Source organism: Argopecten irradians, chromosome 4 (assembly GCF_041381155.1).
Source record: "Argopecten irradians isolate NY chromosome 4, Ai_NY, whole genome shotgun sequence".
Classification (NCBI taxonomy): Eukaryota; Metazoa; Mollusca; class Bivalvia; order Pectinida; family Pectinidae; genus Argopecten; species Argopecten irradians.
Genome location: NC_091137.1, coordinates 50211440 through 50232885, shown reverse-complemented (window position 1 = coordinate 50232885; position 21446 = coordinate 50211440). Strand labels below are relative to the sequence as shown.

General features: G+C 36.2%; 1 pseudogene; it reads left to right on the top strand.

Annotated features, from left to right (window-relative positions):
• The first annotated feature begins 705 nt into the window (after positions 1–705).
• Positions 706–21446, top strand: part of LOC138321956 (N(G),N(G)-dimethylarginine dimethylaminohydrolase 1-like) — a 28441-nt pseudogene continuing 7700 nt past the window's right edge.

The window sequence follows — 21446 nt, the reverse complement described above, 5'->3', positions numbered from 1 at the left end:
TATCAAAGGAAAACGGTCGTCGCCCAACGTCACGGTCAGTGCACAAACACAAAAGCTCCAGCCTTGTACTCCCCCAAAACCCAGTGTGACTTATCCTTCTCATATACGTCTTTGGTACTGGATTTAGGTGGGGTTTTTTTCTTGCCATTTATTTTATGATGCTATCTTTTCTATATTACATCTTTATCAAATGATTTATAAGTGATCTATTCATTACATGTATCTAAATCTCCAGTAGTAATAACATTAATTAGGCCTATATATATTATTATTACTTTTTAAATTGCATTTTGTTAACACGAAATCAAATGCTAATTGATCAGAATCATATAAATTTATGTTTCTGTTCCTAGCTTTCAATTCAACAAAAATGTGAATCATTTCCTAAGAATGTCAACAGGGATCTGAGAATTAGTCACAATTCAGATCAGAATGGACCCACCCTAGTGCCCTTAGGCCATTTTTAGACGTTTTTAGCAGAGATTTAAATCTTGGTTTTAGTGTCTAGACAAAATGAAATGTTCAAAGTGTATCTAATTCACTAAATCGTCTAAAATGGTCAGTAGGCACTCTGGTGGGTCCATATCGATATAAACTGTACTGTAACTATTCTCAGATCACTGTGAGAATGTCCTGTCCGCCCGGAGCAAGCTAAGCGCACCTGGCGGCATACTTCAAAGGTGTCGCTCTTGTCAATATGTGACGTCACAAACCACTCGCTTCATTTCCTGTTCAACATGGCGGCTTTTCACTACAACTATGCTATCGTCTGTCGTATTCCGGACAGTTTCCAGGATATCCAGTTACAACAAGAAGATGCGGGCCCTATTGATATCGAAAAAGCACGCGAGGAACATGCAGAATTTATCAAAACGATGAAAAAATGCGATGTACGCGTGATTGAGTTGGCATCAGATGAAGCGTACCCCGAATGTTCGTTTTTGGAGGATTGTGCATTGACTATTGGAGGAGTGGCCCTGATCCTGAGACCTTTCTCTAAAACCAGACACGGGGAGGTTTGTTGTTTTCTCTTTTAGGGTACTATTTGATAGTGTATAATAAAGCTATAGACTCTATATAGTGCCTATATAAATGTACACCTGCAATGAGTAAATGGATATGACTCATACTGTCATACCGTATAATGATCATGCTGGGCTGGCTACTGTTGTGGCGCTATCTGTCATCATGTGTACACATATCACAGGGTATGTTTTATAATTTAGTACATAGACCACATAACTTTACTAAAAGTGTCTGAAAATGAATGGATATCCCATTGTGCTGATCATCAGAGCTACCTGGTCACCGATGATCGACCCAGTCCAATCCCATAGGAAATTAATTAAACGTAACAAAGAATGATTAATTTAGTAAAAAAAATGGGATTAGGCCTAATTGAATGTAATATAAATTGAATAGTTTGTGTTGTATGTTTATAGGTTGCTGGCATCCGGAAGCTTTTACAGGAGCTGAACCTGCATGTTTATGAAATAAAAGATCCTGACGCCTATGTGAATGGAGGGGATGTCTTTTTCACTGGTGAGTTCATCAAAACTAGCTGTATTGTAGATTTGACCCGTAGTGTACAGTCAGTGGATCACGAGATAATTCCTCATTCTATGATGAGAGTTTTACAATGCATACGTACATTGTTGGTTTGATCAATGACAGCCTTTGGGAAATCTTGTAATGAGCTGTATCAGTTGGTTCCTGATCATGATCAGTAGTGGTCAAGCTACAGTTGCTCTGTGATGCTTGTTGACGGCTCATGGTGGTGATTTATGTAAAGATCCTGATCAGGTGCTGTTTATATATACATATCATAATCCTAGTTTGAACAATCATGAATGCTCATTAAAACTGGTGCTGAATTATTTCATGTTGTATGTAAACATATTGTTTGATGTTGACTTCATATTACTTTTTTCGGTTGGTATAAAGATTTGTGTATAGATGTACATGTAGCTCAATAGGTAAATGACACTGTCTTTTGCTTAGTACATGGTGTATCCGAATCTTGCCAAACACAGTAAATATTTTAATATTTTCATTTTTGTCTTTCATTTAATCTGACATTGTATTCTTCCTCATAGATTGTTTGTTTATTGTCTCTTAATTAGCTAATGACGTCATAATATGTCTTCAATTCAATAAACAGTCTAAATTAAGAGCTCCCTTGAATGGGGCGAAAGCGCTCACATAACTAGTCAATCACTGTTATTTTTATTTCTCATATCATGTATATTACATGTATATGTACTAGTACGTATGATATATGTATATGATATAACACTTAAACAGATATGTATCTTTACATAGTTGACTTTTACCAAAATATACATGACTTATTAGATAAATCTGATACCTATTAATCAACAATACTTTTATGTAATTTACTTAGAAGTTTAGTACCATGTACCCCAGCTGTACTTTTCTGGCTCTAATTAGTGCAAGCATACTGGTACTCACACTTTTGTTTTTGTTGTCAGCGTGGAGTCTGTATACTTCCAAAGTAGAAGTTATTGCCTTATTCTATGAAATTGATTTCGCTGTGATTTAATGACACCAATCTTTTAAAAACAAATATTAAATTCAAATGGTTCGTGCACCAGATAATGTTAGGAGAGGTGGCCATGGGTAATTATTGCACACTTTTGAAAAAGGTAGTACATGTATATTGAGACTTACAGTATAACCTATTGTATTTTCACAAGAGATCTTTGTTGGTGTTGACAGTGATATATATATTTAACTCTTTCTGTACCGATGTCGACTATATAGTCAACAGGATTTAATTTTCCCTCGTCCCCGAGTTGACAGGATTTTACCCTCCCTCTTGATTCCCAATGTCAACAATCAATATTCACGTGTCACAATGAATTTCCTATTATATTTTTTTTTCAGTACAGCAAAGGAACAATGTTAATTTCAGAAATAAACTTTTTTGATGCGTAAATAAGTAAAATGCTTATCTTTTTTGGCGGAACAAGATAAATCAGATGCACATTCGCTCCAACATTGTAGTATCAAAAAAAGATCTTGATGTAGGCTTTAAAGAAATCGTTAGACTATTTCTAAGTAAGAAGTTATTGCACTAACCTTAGCATGTTTAGATTGAATAAATTAACGCACAAACACCGCCTTAAACTTGACATTTTGTCTGACATTTTCCCAAAAAATTCAAGGGGCAAGACTATTAACTACTTCCAATACGGAATCCAGAAAGAATACAAAGTACGGAAAGAGTTAATGAGAGTTGATTTATGTGTTGTATTTTCACAGGTAAAGAGATCTTTGTTGGTATCGGCAGTGATCTATTTAATGAGAGTTAATTAACGTGTTGTATTTTCACAGGTAAAGAGATCTTTGTTGGTGTCGGCAATGATGAGAGGAGTAATGAGAGAGGAGCGAATGCCGTGGCCAACGTTTTCCCTGAGTACAATGTTACACCCATCAAAATGAGAGGAGATGTTCGTCTGAAATCTCTAGTTTGTATGGCAGGACGAGACATTATAGCATGTGGAAACAGTCCCCAAGCTCTTAATGTGCTCAATGTAAGTCCAAGATAGAATATATACCATAAAAAATGACGTGGCAACTTTAATATTGGTACAAAAAACATAAGTAAATTTACATTAGTTGGTAAATTATAGAAAAGAAAAGAGAAAATTCAGATGGAAACGTGAAAATAAGAAGATATTTAAACTAATTTTAGAGCACTCAAATGCAAACAGACAACCAAGAAAACTAAAATTGATTTATTGATATCCACTGCTATAAGATTTGTATACATGTATACATGGTGCAACAAAATTCATTTACAGCAATCCGTACAAAACAGCGCAGTACAGCTATAAAAATTCTAAAAGCTGGACAACGATCGCGCAGCCAACATGTTGTATGTGATACGGACGCCTGATACACCGTTACACGCAGCGAGATTGGCGAGAAATGCTATAGTGTAAGTAGGCTTATTTAATGTAAATCATATTGAAACATCACTACCATCACATTACCCTGATATTGTAACATCACTACCATCACATTACCCTGATATTGTAACATCTCTACCATCACATTACCCTGATATTGTAACATCTCTACCATCACATTACCCTGATATTGTAACATCTCTACCATCACATTACCCTGATATTGTAACATCTCTACCATCACATTACCCTGATATTGTAACATCACTACCATCACATTTCCCTGATATTGTAACATCACTACTACCATCACATTACCCTGATATTGTAACATCACTACCATCACATTACCCTGATATTGTAACATCACTACATCACATTACCCTGATATTGTAACATCTCTACATCACATTACCCTGATATTGTAAACATCACAGCTACCATCACATTACCCTGATATTGTAACATCACCAACCATCACATTACCCTGATATTGTAACATCTCTACCATCACATTACCCTGATATTGTAACATCACTAGCTACCATCACATTACCCTGATATTGTAACATCTCTACCATCACATTACCCTGATATTGTAACATCACAGCTACCATCACATTACCCTGATATTGTAACATCACTACCATCACATTACCCTGATATTGTAACATCACTACCATCACATTACCCTGATATTGTAACATCACTACCATCACATTACCCTGATATTGTAACATCACTACCATCACATTACCCTGATATTGTAACATCACTACCATCACATTACCCTGATATTGTAACATCACTACCATCACATTACCCTGATATTGTAACATCTCTACCATCACATTACCCTGATATTGTAACATCACTACCATCACATTACCCTGATATTGTAACATCTCTACCATCACATTACCCTGATATTGTAACATCTCTACCATCACATTACCCTGATATTGTAACATCTCTACCATCACATTACCCTGATATTGTAACATCTCTACCATCACATTACCCTGATATTGTAACATCTCTACCATCACATTACCCTGATATTGTAACATCACAGCTACCATCACATTACCCTGATATTGTAACATCACTACCATCACATTACCCTGATATTGTAACATCACAGCTACCATCACATTACCCTGATATTGTAACATCACTACCATCACATTACCCTGATATTTGTAACATCACAGCTACCATCACATTACCCTGATATTGTAACATCACAGCTACCATCACATTACCCTGATATTGTAACATCACTACCATCACATTACCCTGATATTGTAACATCACTACCATCACATTACCTGATATTGTAACATCACTACCATCACATTACCCTGATATTGTAACATCTCTACCAGCTACCATCACATTACCCTGATATTGTAACATCTCTACCATCACATTACCCTGATATTGTAACATCACTACCATCACATTACCCTGATATTGTAACATCTCTACCATCACATTACCCTGATATTGTAACATCACTACCATCACATTACCCTGATATTGTAACATCTCTACCATCACATTACCCTGATATTGTAACATCACTACCATCACATTACCCTGATATTGTAACATCACTACCATCACATTACCCTGATATTGTAACATCTCAGCTACCATCACATTACCCTGATATTGTAACATCTCTACCATCACATTACCCTGATATTGTAACATCACTACCATCACATTACCCTGATATTTGTAACATCACTACCATCACATTACCCTGATATTGTAACATCACTACCAATCACATTACCCTGATATTGTAACATCTCTACCATCACATTACCCTGATATTGTAACATCACTCTACCATCACATTACCCTGATATTGTAACATCACTACCATCACTTACCCTGATCATCTCTATTACCCTGATATTGTAACATCACTACCATCACATTACCCTGATATTGTAACATCACAGCTACCATCACATTACCCTGATATTGTAACATCTCTACCATCACATTACCCTGATATTGTAACATCACTACCATCACATTACCCTGATATTGTAACATCACAGCTACCATCACATTACCCTGATATTGTAACATCTCTACCATCACATTACCCTGATATTGTAACATCTCTACCATCACATTACCCTGATATTGTAACATCTCTACCATCACATTACCCTGATATTGTAACATCTCTACCATCACATTACCCTGATATTGTAACATCACTACCATCACATTACCCTGATATTGTAACATCTCTACCATCACATTACCCTGATATTGTAACATCTCTACCATCACATTACCCTGATATTGTAACATCACTACCATCACATTACCCTGATATTGTAACATCACTCTAACCATCACATTACCCTGATATTGTAAACATCTCTACCATCACATTACCCTGATATTGTAACATCACTACCATCACATTACCCTGATATTGTAACATCTCTACCATCACATTACCCTGATATTGTAACATCACTACCATCACATTACCCTGATATTGTAACATCTCTACCATCACATTACCCTGATATTGTAACATCACTACCATCACATTACCCTGATATTGTAACATCTCTACCATCACATTACCCTGATATTGTAACATCACTACCATCACATTACCCTGATATTGTAACATCACTACCATCACATTACCCTGATATTGTAACATCTCTACCATCACATTTACCCTGATATTGTAACATCACTCTACCATCACATTACCCTGATATTGTAACATCACTACCATCACATTACCCTGATATTGTAACATCACTACCATCACATTACCCTGATATTGTAACATCACTCTACATCACATTACCCTGATATTGTAACATCACAGCTACCATCATTACCCTGATATTGTAACATCACTACCATCACATTACCCTGATATTGTAACATCACTAGCTACATCACATTACCCTGATATTGTAACATCATACTCACATTACCCTGATATTGTAACATCTCTACCATCACATTACCCTGATATTGTAACATCATCACAGCTACCATCACATTACCCTGATATTGTAACATCTCAGCTACCATCACATTACCCTGATATTGTAACATCATCACTACCATCACATTACCCTGATATTGTAACATCACACTACCATCACATTACCCTGATATTGTAACATCTCTACCATCACATTACCCTGATATTGTAACACAGCTACCATCACATTACCCTGATATTGTAACATCACTACCATCACATTACCCTGATATTGTAACATCACTACCATCACATTACCCTGATATTGTAACATCACAGCTACCATCACATTACCCTTGATATTGTATAACATCTCTACCATCACATTTACCCTGATATTGTAAACATCACTACCATCACATTACCCTGATATTGTAACATCACTACCAATCACATTACCCTGATATTGTAACATCACTACCATCACATTACCCTGATATTGTAAATCACAATCACTACCATCACATTACCTGATATTGTAACATCACTACCATCACATTACCCTGATATTGTAACATCACTACCATCACATTACCCTGATATTGTAACATCACTCTACCATCACATTACCCTGATATTGTAACATCACTACCATCACATTACCCTGATATTGTAACATCACTACCATCACATTACCCTGATATTGTAACATCACTCTACCATCACATTACCCTGATTTATTGTAACATCACAGCTACCATCACATTACCCTGATATTGTAACATCACTACCATCACATTACCCTGATATTGTAACATCACATCTACCATCACATTACCCTGATATTGTAACATCACTACCATCACATTACCCTGATATTGTAACATCACTACCATCACATTACCCTGATATTGTAACATCATCATTACCATCACATTACCCTGATATTGTAACATCACTACCATCACATTTACCCCTGATATTGTAACATCACTACCATCACATTACCCTGATATTGTAACATCACTACCATCACATTACCCTGATATTGTAACATCACTACCATCACATTACCCTGATATTGTAACATCATCACCATCCAATCACATGATATTGTAACATCACTACCATCACATTACCTGATATTGTAACATCTCTACCATCACATTACCCTGATATTGTAACATCTCACCATCACATTACCCTGATATTTGTAACATCTCTACCATCACATTACCCTGATATTGTAACATCACTACCATCACATTACCCTGATATTGTAACATCACAGCTACCATCACATTACCCTGATATTGTAACATCTCTACCATCACATTACCCTGATATTGTAACATCACTACCATCACATTACCCTGATATTGTAACATCACTACCATCACATTACCCTGATATTGTAACATCACTACCATCACATTACCCTGATATTGTAACATCACTACCATCACATTACCCTGATATTGTAACATCACTACCATCACATTACCCTGATATTGTAACATCACTACCATCACATTACCCTGATATTGTAACATCACTACCATCACATTACCCTGATATTGTACATCTACTACCATCACATTACCCTGATATTGTAACATCAGCTACCATCACATTACCCTGATATTGTAACATCACTACCATCACATTACCCTGATATTGTAACACATCACTACCATCACATTACCCTGATATTGTAACATCACTACCATCACATTACCCTGATATTGTAACATCACTACCATCACATTACCCTGATATTGTAACATCACTACCATCACATTACCCTGATATTGTAACATCACTACCATCACATTACCCTGATATTGTAACATCTCTATCACCATCACATTACCCTGATATTGTAACATCTCTACCATCACATTACCCTGATATTGTAACATCATACCATCACATTAACCCTGCATATTGTACATCACACATCTACCATCACATTACCCTGATATTGTAACCATCTCTACCATCACATTACCCTGATATTGTAACATCACTACCATCACATTACCTGATATTGTAACATCTCTACCATAACATTACCCTGATATTGTAACATCACAGCTACCATCACATTTACCCTGATATTGTAACATCACTACCATCACATTACCCTTGATATTGTAACATCACTACCATCACATTACCCTGATATTGTAACATCACAGCTACATCACATTACCCTGATATTGTAACATCACTACATCACATTACCAACACATTTGTAACATCTCTCACAGCTACCATCACATTTACCCTGATATTGTAACATCTCTACCATCACATTACCCTGATATTGTAACATACAGCACCATCACATTACCCTGATTTTGTAACATCATACCATTACATACCTGATATTGTAACATCACTACCATCACATTACCCTGATATTGTAACATCTCTACCATCACATTACCTGATATTGTAACATCTCTACCATCACATTACCCTGATATTGTAACATCACAGCTACCATCACATTACCCCTGATATTGTAACATCACTAGACCATCACATTACCCTGATATTGTAACATCACTACCATCACATTACCCTGATATTGTAACATCACTACCATCACATTACCCTGATATTGTAACATCACAGCTACCATCACATTTACCCTGATATTGTAACATCACTACCATCACATTACCCTGATATTGTAACATCACAACCATCACATTACCCTGATATTGTAACATCACTACCATCACATTACCCTGATATTGTAAACATCACTACCATCACATTACCCTGATATTGTAACATCACTACCATCACACATTACCCTGATATTGTAACATCTCTACCATCACATTACCCTGATATTGTAACATCTCTACCATCACATTACCCTGATATTGTAACATCTCTACCATCACATTACACTGATATTGTAACATCTCTATACCATCACATTACCCTGATATTGTAACATCACTACCATCACATTACCCTGATATTGTAACATCACTACCATCACATTACCCTGATATTGTAACATCACAGCTACCATCACATTACCCTGATATTGTAACATCACTACCATCACATTACCCTGATATTGTAACATCACAGCTACCATCACATTACCCTGATATTGTAACATCACTACCATCACATTACCCTGATATTGTACCATCACATCACCAATCTGATATTGTAACATCTCTACTACCATCACATTACCCTGATATTGTAAAGTCATCTCTACCACATCACATTACCCTGATATTGTAACATCAACATACTACCATCACATTACCCTGATATTGTAACATCTCTACCATCACATTACCTGATATTGTAACATCACTCTACCATCACATTACCCTGATATTGTAACATCACTACCATCACATTACCCTGATATTGTAACATCATCAACACATTCAGCTACCATCACATTACCCTGATATTGTAACATCACTACCATCACATTACCCTGATATTGTAACATCACTACCATCACATTACCCTGATATTGTAACATCACTACCATCAACATTACCCTGATATTGTAACATCACTACCATCACATTACCCTGATATTGTAACATCTCTACATCCATCACTATTACCCTGATATTGTAACATCACCAGCACTACCATCACATTACCCTGATATTGTAACATCAATACAGCTACCACATACACCCAGATATGTAACATCCAGCTACCCACATTACCCTGATATTGTAACATCACTACCATCACATTACCCTGATATTGTAACATCTCTACCATCACATTACCCTGATATTGTAACATCACTACCATCACATTACCCTGATATTGTAACATCACTACCATCACATTACCCTGATATTGTAACATCTCTACCATCACATTACCCTGATATTGTAACATCACAGCTACCATCACATTACCCTGATATTGTAACATCACTACCATCACATTACCCTGATATTGTAACATCACTACCATCACATTACCCTGATATTGTAACATCACTACCATCACATTACCCTGATATTGTAACATCACAGCTACCATCACATTACCCTGATATTGTAACATCACTACCATCACATTACCCTGATATTGTAACATCTCTACCCATCACATTACCCTGATATTGTAACATCACAGCTACCATCACATTACCCTGATATTGTAACATCACTACCATCACATTACCCTGATATTGTAACATCACTACCATCACATTACCCTGATATTGTAACATCTCTACCATCACATTACCCTGATATTGTAACATCACTATACCATCACATTACCCTGATATTGTAACATCACTACCATCACATTACCCTGATATTGTAACATCTCTACCATCACATTACCCTGATATTGTAACATCACTACCATCACATTACCCTGATATTGTAACATCACTACCATCACATTACCCTGATATTGTAACATCACTACCATCACATTACCCTGATATTGTAACATCACAGCTACCATCACATTACCCTGATATTGTAACATCTCTACCATCACATTACCCTGATATTGTAACATCACTACCATCACATTACCCTGATATTGTAACATCACTACCATCACATTACCCTGATATTGTAACATCTCTACCATCACATTACCCTGATATTGTAACATCACAGCTACCATCACATTACCCTGATATTGTAACATCACTACCATCACATTACCCTGATATTGTAACATCTCTACCATCACATTACCCTGATATTGTAACATCACAGCTACCATCACATTACCCTGATATTGTAACATCACTACCATCACATTACCCTGATATTGTAACATCTCTACCATCACATTACCCTGATATTGTAACATCTCTACCATCACATTACCCTGATATTGTAACATCACTACCATCACATTACCCTCTACCATCACATTACCCTGATATTGTAACATCTCTACCATCACATTACCCTGATATTGTAACATCACTACCATCACATTACCCTGATATTGTAACATCACAGCTACCATCACATTACCCTGATATTGTAACATCACTACCATCACATTACCCTGATATTGTAACATCACTACCATCACATTACCCTGATATTGTAACATCACTACCATCACATTACCCTGATATTGTAACATCTCTACCATCACATTACCCTGATATTGTAACATCACTACCATCACATTACCCTGATATTGTAACATCTCTACCATCACATTACCCTGATATTGTAACATCTCTACCATCACATTACCCTGATATTGTAACATCACTACCATCACATTACCCTGATATTGTAACATCACAGCTACCATCACATTACCCTGATATTGTAACATCACAGCTACCATCACATTACCCTGATATTGTAACATCACTACCATCACATTACCCTGATATTGTAACATCTCTACCATCACATTACCCTGATATTGTAACATCACAGCTACCATCACATTACCCTGATATTGTAACATCACTACCATCACATTACCCTGATATTGTAACATCACTACCATCACATTACCCTGATATTGTAACATCACTACCATCACATTACCCTGATATTGTAACATCTCTACCATCACATTACCCTGATATTGTAACATCACTACCATCACATTACCCTGATATTGTAACATCTCTACCATCACATTACCCTGATATTGTAACATCACTACCATCACATTACCCTGATATTGTAACATCTCAGCACCATCACATTACCCTGATATTGTAACATCACACTACCATCACATTTACCCTGATATTGTAACATCTCTACCATCACATTACCCTGATATTGTAACATCACTACCATCACATTACCCTGATATTGTAACATTCACACATCTACCATACACATTACCCTGATATTGTAACATCACTACCATCATCACATTACCCTACCACCATCACATTACCCTGATATTGTAACATCACTACCATATTGTAACACATTACCATCACATGACCCTATATGTAACATCACAGCTACCATCACATTACCCTGATATTGTAACATCACAGCTACCAATCACATTACCCTGATATTGTAACATCTCTACCATCACATTACCCTGATATTGTAACATCTCTACCATCACATTACCCTGATATTGTAACATCACAGCATACCCCTGATATTGTAACACATAGCTACCATCACATTACCCTGATATTGTAACATCACAGCTACCATCACATTACCCTGATATTGTAACATCTCTACCATCACATTACCCTGATATTGTAACATCACTACCATCACATTACCCTGATATTGTAACATCTGTATACACCATCACATTACCCTGATATTGTAACATCACAGCTACCATCACATTACCCTGATATTGTAACATCACTACCATCACATTACCCTGATATTGTAACATCTCTACCATCACATTACCCTGATATTGTAACATCACTACCATCACATTACCCTGATATTGTAACATCACTACCATCACATTACCCTGATATTGTAACATCTCTACCATCACATTACCCTGATATTGTAACATCACAGCTACCATCACATTACCCTGATATTGTAACATCACTACCATCACATTACCCTGATATTGTAACATCACTACCATCACATTACCCTGATATTGTAACATCACAGCTACCATCACATTACCCTGATATTGTAACATCACTACCATCACATTACCCTGATATTGTAACATCACTACCATCACATTACCCTGATATTGTAACATCACTACCATCACATTACCCTGATATTGTAACATCTCAGCTACCATCACATTACCCTGATATTGTAACATCACTACCATCACATTACCCTGATATTGTAACATCACTACCATCACATTACCCTGATATTGTAACATCTCTACCATCACATTAACCCTGATATTGTAACATCTCTACCATCACATTACCCTGATATTGTAACATCACAGACTACCATCACATTTACCCTGATATTGTAAACATCACTACCATCACATTACCCTGATATTGTAACATCTCTACCATCACATTACCCTGATATTGTAACATCACTACCACATCACATTACCCTGATATTGTAACATCACACTCTACCATCACATTACCCTGATATTGTAACATCACTACCATCACATTACCCTGATATTGTTAACATCACTACCATCACATTACCCTGATATTGTAACATCACAGCTACCATCACATTACCCTGATATTGTAACATCCTACCATCACATTACCCTGATATTGTAACATCACTACCATCACATTACCCTGATATTGTAACATCACTACCATCACATTACCCTGATATTGTAACATCTCTACCATCACATTACCCTGATATTGTAACATCTCTACCATCACATTACCCTGATATTGTAACACATTACCATCACATTACCCTGATATTGTAACATCACAGCTACCATCACATTACCCTGATATTGTAACATCACAGCCCATCACATTACCCTGATATTGTAACATCACTACCATCACATTACCCTGATATTGTAACATCACAGCTACCATCACATTACCCTGATATTGTAACATCTCTACCATCACATTACCCTGATATTGTAACATCACTACCATCACATTACCCTGATATTGTAACATCACTCAGCTACCATCACATTACCCCCTGATATTGTAACACCATCCACATTACAATCACACATTACCCTGATATTGTAACATCATCAGCTACCATCACATTACCCTGATATTGTAACATCACTACCATCACATTACCCTGATATTGTAACATCACTACTACCATCACATTACCCTGATATTGTAACATCACTACCATCACATTACCCTGATATTGTAACATCACTACCATCACATTACCCTGATATTGTAACATCACTACCATCACATTACCCTGATATTGTAACATCACTACCATCACATTACCCTGATATTGTAACATCACAGCTACCATCACATTACCCTGATATTGTAACATCACTACCATCACATTACCCTGATATTGTAACATCACTACCATCACATTACCCTGATATTGTAACATCACAGCTACCATCACATTACCCTGATATTGTAACATCACTACCATCACATTACCCTGATATTGTAACATCACTACCATCACATTACCCTGATATTGTAACATCACTACCATCACATTACCCTGATATTGTAACATCACAGATACCAATCACATTACCCTGATATTGTAACATCACTACCATCACATTACCCTGATATTGTAACATCACAGCTACCATCACATTACCCTGATATTGTAACATCACAGCTACCATCACATTACCCTGATATTGTAACAAACCTACCATCACATTACCTGATTGTAACATCACTACCATCACATTACCCTGATATTGTAACATCACTACCATCACATACCATCACATTACCCTACCCTGATATTGTAACATCACAGCTACCATCACATTACCCTGATATTGTAACATCTCTACCATCACATTACCCTGATATTGTAACATCACAGCTACCATCACATTACCCTGATATTGTAACATCACTACCATCACATTACCCTGATATTGTAACATCTCTACCATCACATTACCCTGATATTGTAACATCACTACCATCACATTACCCTGATATTGTAACATCACTACCATCACATTACCCTGATATTGTAACATCACAGCTACCATCACATTACCCTGATATTGTAACATCACTACCATCACATTACCCTGATATTGTAACATCACAGCTACCATCACATTACCCTGATATTGTAACATCACTACCATCACATTACCCTGATATTGTAACATCACTACCATCACATTACCCTGATATTGTAACATCACTACCATCACATTACCCCTGATATTGTAACATCACTACCATCATTACCCTGATATTGTAACATCACTACCATCACATTACCCTGATATTGTAACATCACTACCATCACATTACCCTGATATTGTAACATCACTACCATCACATTACCCTGATATTGTAACATCACAGCTACCATCACATTACCCTGATATTGTAACATCTCTACCATCACATTACCCTGATATTGTAACATCACAGCTACCATCACATTACCCTGATATTGTAACATCACTACCATCACATTACATCTCTACCATCACATTACCCTGATATTGTAACATCTCATCTACCATCACATTACCCTGATATTGTAACATCTCTACCATCACATTACCCTCATATTGTAACATCACTACCATCACATTACCCTGATATTGTAACATCACAACCATCACATTACCCTGATATTGTAACATCTCTACCATCACATTACCCTGATATTGTAACATCACTACCATCACATTACCCTGATATTGTAACATCTCTACCATCACATTACCCTGATATTGTAACATCACTACCATCACATTACCCTGATATTGTAACATCACTACCATCACATTACCCTGATATTGTAACATCACTACCATCACATTACCCTGATATTGTAACATCACTACCATCACATTACCCTGATATTGTAACATCACTACCATCACATTACCCTGATATTGTAACATCACTACCATCACATTACCCTGATATTGTAACATCACAGCTACCATCACATTACCCTGATATTGTAACATCTCTACCATCACATTACCCTGATATTGTAACATCACTACCATCACATTACCCTGATATTGTAACATCACAGCTACCATCACATTACCCTGATATTGTAACATCACTACCATCACATTACCCTGATATTGTAACATCACAACTACCATCACATTACCCTGATATTGTAACATCACTACCATCACATTACCCTGATATTGTAACATCTCTACCATCACATTACCCTGATATTGTAACATCACTACCATCACATTACCCTGATATTGTAACATCACTACCATCACATTACCCTGATATTGTAACATCACTACCATCACATTACCCTGATATTGTAACATCACTACCATCACATTACCCTGATATTGTAACATCACATACTACCATCACATTACCCTGATATTGTAACATCACAGCCACCATCACATTACCCTGATATTGTAACATCACAGCTACCATCACATTACCCTGATATTGTAACATCACTACCATCACATTACCCTGATATTGTAACATCTCTACCATCACATTACCCTGATATTGTAACATCACACTACCATCACATTACCCTGATATTGTAACATCACTACCATCACATTACCCTGATATTGTAACATCACTACCATCACATTACCCTGATATTGTAACATCACTACCATCACATTACCCTGATATTGTAACATCACAGCTACCATCACATTACCCTGATATTGTAACATCACTACCATCACATTACCCTGATATTGTAACATCTCTACCATCACATTACCCTGATATTGTAACATCACAGCTACACATCACATTACCCTGATATTGTAACATCACTACCATCACATTACCCTGATATTGTAACATCACTACCATCACACTTACCCTGATATTGTAACATCTCTACCATCACATTACCCTGATATTGTAACATCTCTACCATCACATTACCCTGATATTGTAACATCACAGCTACCATCACATTACCCTGATATTGTAACATCACTACCATCACATTACCCTGATATTGAATTAATATTTCAAGACATCTTTCGGTTCAAACAAACAAGTACTAAAATATTTTATCTTGCATTTGAAAGTCTGACAATGTTTAAAATTAAAAATCAGATTTGGCAGAAAAAAAGGGAGCTGAATATTGTTGTAAAGACATAATTTACAACTAATCTAACAAAAATATTTGTGTTCATCACAATAATGATCATTTTAAATTACAGATTTAGTATAATAAACACTTTCAATGTAGCGATATATGGGGGCAAATATAGCTCACTCATGTAAGGAAGCTTTACTGTATTTCTCTAAAATTAACAAATTAAGAAAACTGTGTTTAAATGTTGAGCCATTATTGAGTGTGACAATTATGTGGACGCTGTATGTGTCGTGCTGCACTGTTACACTACTGATCATGTGCTACACCAGTCACACTTCAGCACCGCTAAGCTACACCAGTCACACTTCAGCACCAGCACATATCCATTTCTCACATCTTTTGTTTCTAACTGCTTATAAATTACCAGAGCTTTAGTTGGTGTTACAACAGGTGCTTCTTCTGGGGGCTTTCTGGGCTAATAATAACCTCCATTCTCATCTGAAATTATTTCACAACAAAATTATCAGAATTTGGATTCAATCCTTTTCTTTCTGGTTGACCAATTTCCTTCTCTAAATGAGCCTAAATTTTGAATGAGACATTTGCTTTTGTAATGCCTTATGAAACTCCATCACATTGACAGGTATCAATCAGTGTTAGATAAAATAAGATCACCTCGTCACATATTATGCCAAGTTGTGAACTCTTAAAAACGTGCATGTGCTTTATATCTTACTCCCCTCCTTTACAATAACTATGTAGTAAGATGATGCACATGTTTTTAAAAGAATTCTCGATACCTTGCTACTATACTGGTATTCAACATCAAGGGAAGTAACTCATGTGGTCCTATTGACTGTGTATTGGTTTGACCCCAGGAGATACAAGATAAACTTGACCAGGTCCCACACCACGAAATCAGCTTCAAGGAAATGAGCAAAGCGGGTGGCAGTGTCCTCAACAGTGTGCTGTTAGTGTTAAAAGTCAAACATCACAAAAATGTGGTGTCCACTCTACCGTGACCACGGCCAGGTACTCTACATTCTCCGCATGCTGGCCATGCCGTTTAATCTCCACCGTTCTACACTTATTACCTGCTCAAACAAAGACTCTTCATGTTTTGTTTTGTCGTTTTTACTAATATTTATTTTTTCTTCAGTCGTTTTTACTATTTATTTTTTCTTCAGTTTTGTCGTTGGTTTTCACTTGCATATTCAATGGGAATGATTATTTTGATTTTCACTGTTTTTGTTTTAGCTTTGAATGCAGCTTTTTTCTTTGTCTGCTTAATGAGTTTGTCCCATACACATTTTTCAGTTTGTATATATATTTTTGCTGATTTTGTTGCTATATTCTACCTTTCCTTTTGATTTGAGGTTAAGCTAGCTATTTAGAGACCAATCACATGCAGTATGCTATACATGTTGTTAAAACAACGAAATTCAATCAGACATTCTATTGTAATTCTACAATCAGTCATACATCATTAAGATATTCATATATAAATCATTAGTTTCTCAGGTCTTCTTCCCAAAAAAAATCGATAAATTAGATTTCGAAATTTCCTGCTTTTTCTGGACGCAAAATTAAAAAAAAAATGATGCAGTTAGGCCTGAGATACTACCAGTTAACTTTGTATGGCCTAAAGTAAGAAACAGTAAGAAGACCTATACCAACTATAACAATGATTGCATACGCACATGTTAGAGATCTCTTATACCATTTTGAATACTCCAAGGGTTCCATTCACATACAATCTCTACACCCCTGGACTATCTCGTAGTAAAACGGGAGGCAACAGAACAGATAATTTAGTCCTTTGATGTACATCAAAAGAACCGTATAATGGTATACTGTTGACTGTGTGGCTTTTACAGGCCTGTGAAAGGTTCAGATTTGTTCCCCTAAGCTGCCATCAGTTTTACTATGAGATAGTCCTGGGGTGTAGAGATCTTAAGTGGTCGGATCCCCTGGAGTATTGAAGATGCTCTTATACATGTACCATCAAAAAGCTGAATGTGATGAAGGGAAAAATTGCATAATACAATTAAAGTATAAAAAAAAATGTTTTACCTCCTAACACATTTGAATTATCCTCAAGCTCTGCTTTTAACCAAACAAATAAATTGTCCATCTATCATCTGTCAGTCCATTTCTTATTACAAAATAAATTGTCCATTTATCATCTGTCAGTCCATTTCTTGTTACAAAACGGCCTGATAGTGTGGACTAGGAATTCTATGCTTGTTGACTGTTGGATTGCTATTTGATGTTTCTGTCTGTAGTTTTGTTACACTATGCACGTCCGTTTGATGTCAGTTGGAATGCCTGCGTGTCACTTAGCAACATCATCAATTATCACCTTACTCTTATCCAGTACTATCGAAAGTCATAAGTGACTTCAAGGTTAATTGGTTTAACCAGTTAAATGCCTACATGACTGTTGTACCACCTACAGAGACTAACAATTTCCATGTCAGTGTTTGTAGGTCTACCTAGCTAATGCATTAGCTTTTCTCTATTTTCTATCAGATTATTTATATGTCATATTTTTCAGGGATACATATTTGTATTTAGCATAATATTTGTAATTACTCAAGTCTTGACCTTTACTTATAAATGCTATTTAATTACAACTTGGAACTTGTCTAAAACGTATAACACAGGGACCAGGAACTTTGGTCGGTATAGACAAGTCTCCAGATTATAAAGGTTTTAATTACTATGAATTGTGTCAGAATAGACAAATCCAAACAAGACAAGTGCCAGCTATGACTATTTATACTGTAACCACTGAACTTGATCTGTTGTAGGTTCTGGCTTTGACAATTTATACTGTAACCACTGAACTTGATCTGTTGTAGGTTCTGGCTTTGATAATTTATACTGTAACCACTGAACTTGATCTGTTGTAGGTTCTGACTTTGACAATTTATACTGTAACCACTGAACTTGATCTGTTGTAGGTTCTGGCTTTGACAATTTATACTGTAACCACTGAACTTGATCTGTTGTAGGTTCTGGCTTTGATAATTTATACTGTAACCACTGAACTTGATCTGTTGTAGGTTCTGACTTTGACAATTTATACTGTAACCACTGAACTTGATCTGTTGTAGGTTCTGACTTTGACAATTTATACTGTAACCACTGAACTTGATCTGTTGTAGGTTCTGGCTTTGACAATTTATACTGTAACCACTGAACTTGATCTGTTGTAGGTTCTGGCTTTGATAATTTATACTGTAACCACTGAACTTGATCTGTTGTTGGTTCTGGCTTTGACAATTTATACTGTAACCACTGAACTTGATCTGTTGTAGGTTCTGACTTTGACAATTTATACTGTAACCACTGAACTTGATCTGTTGTAGGTTCTGACTTTGACAATTTATACTGTAACCACTGAACTCGATCTGTAGTAGGTTCTGGCTTTGACAATTTATACTGTAACTTCTGAACTTGATCTGTTGTAGGTTCTGGCTTTGACAATTTATACTAAACCACTGAACATGATCTGTTGTAGGTTCTGACTTTGACAATTTATACTGTAACTTCTGAACTTGATCTGTTGTAGGTTCTGGCTTTGACAATTTATACTAAACCACTGAACATGATCTGTTGTAGGTTCTGGCTTTGACAATTTATACTGTAACCACTGAACTTGATCTGTTGTAGGTTCTGGCTTTGACAATTTATACTGTAACCACTGAACTTGATCTGTTGTAGGTTCTGACTTTGACAATTTATACTGTAACCACTGAACTTGATCTGTTGTAGGTTCTGACTTTGACAATTTATGCTGTA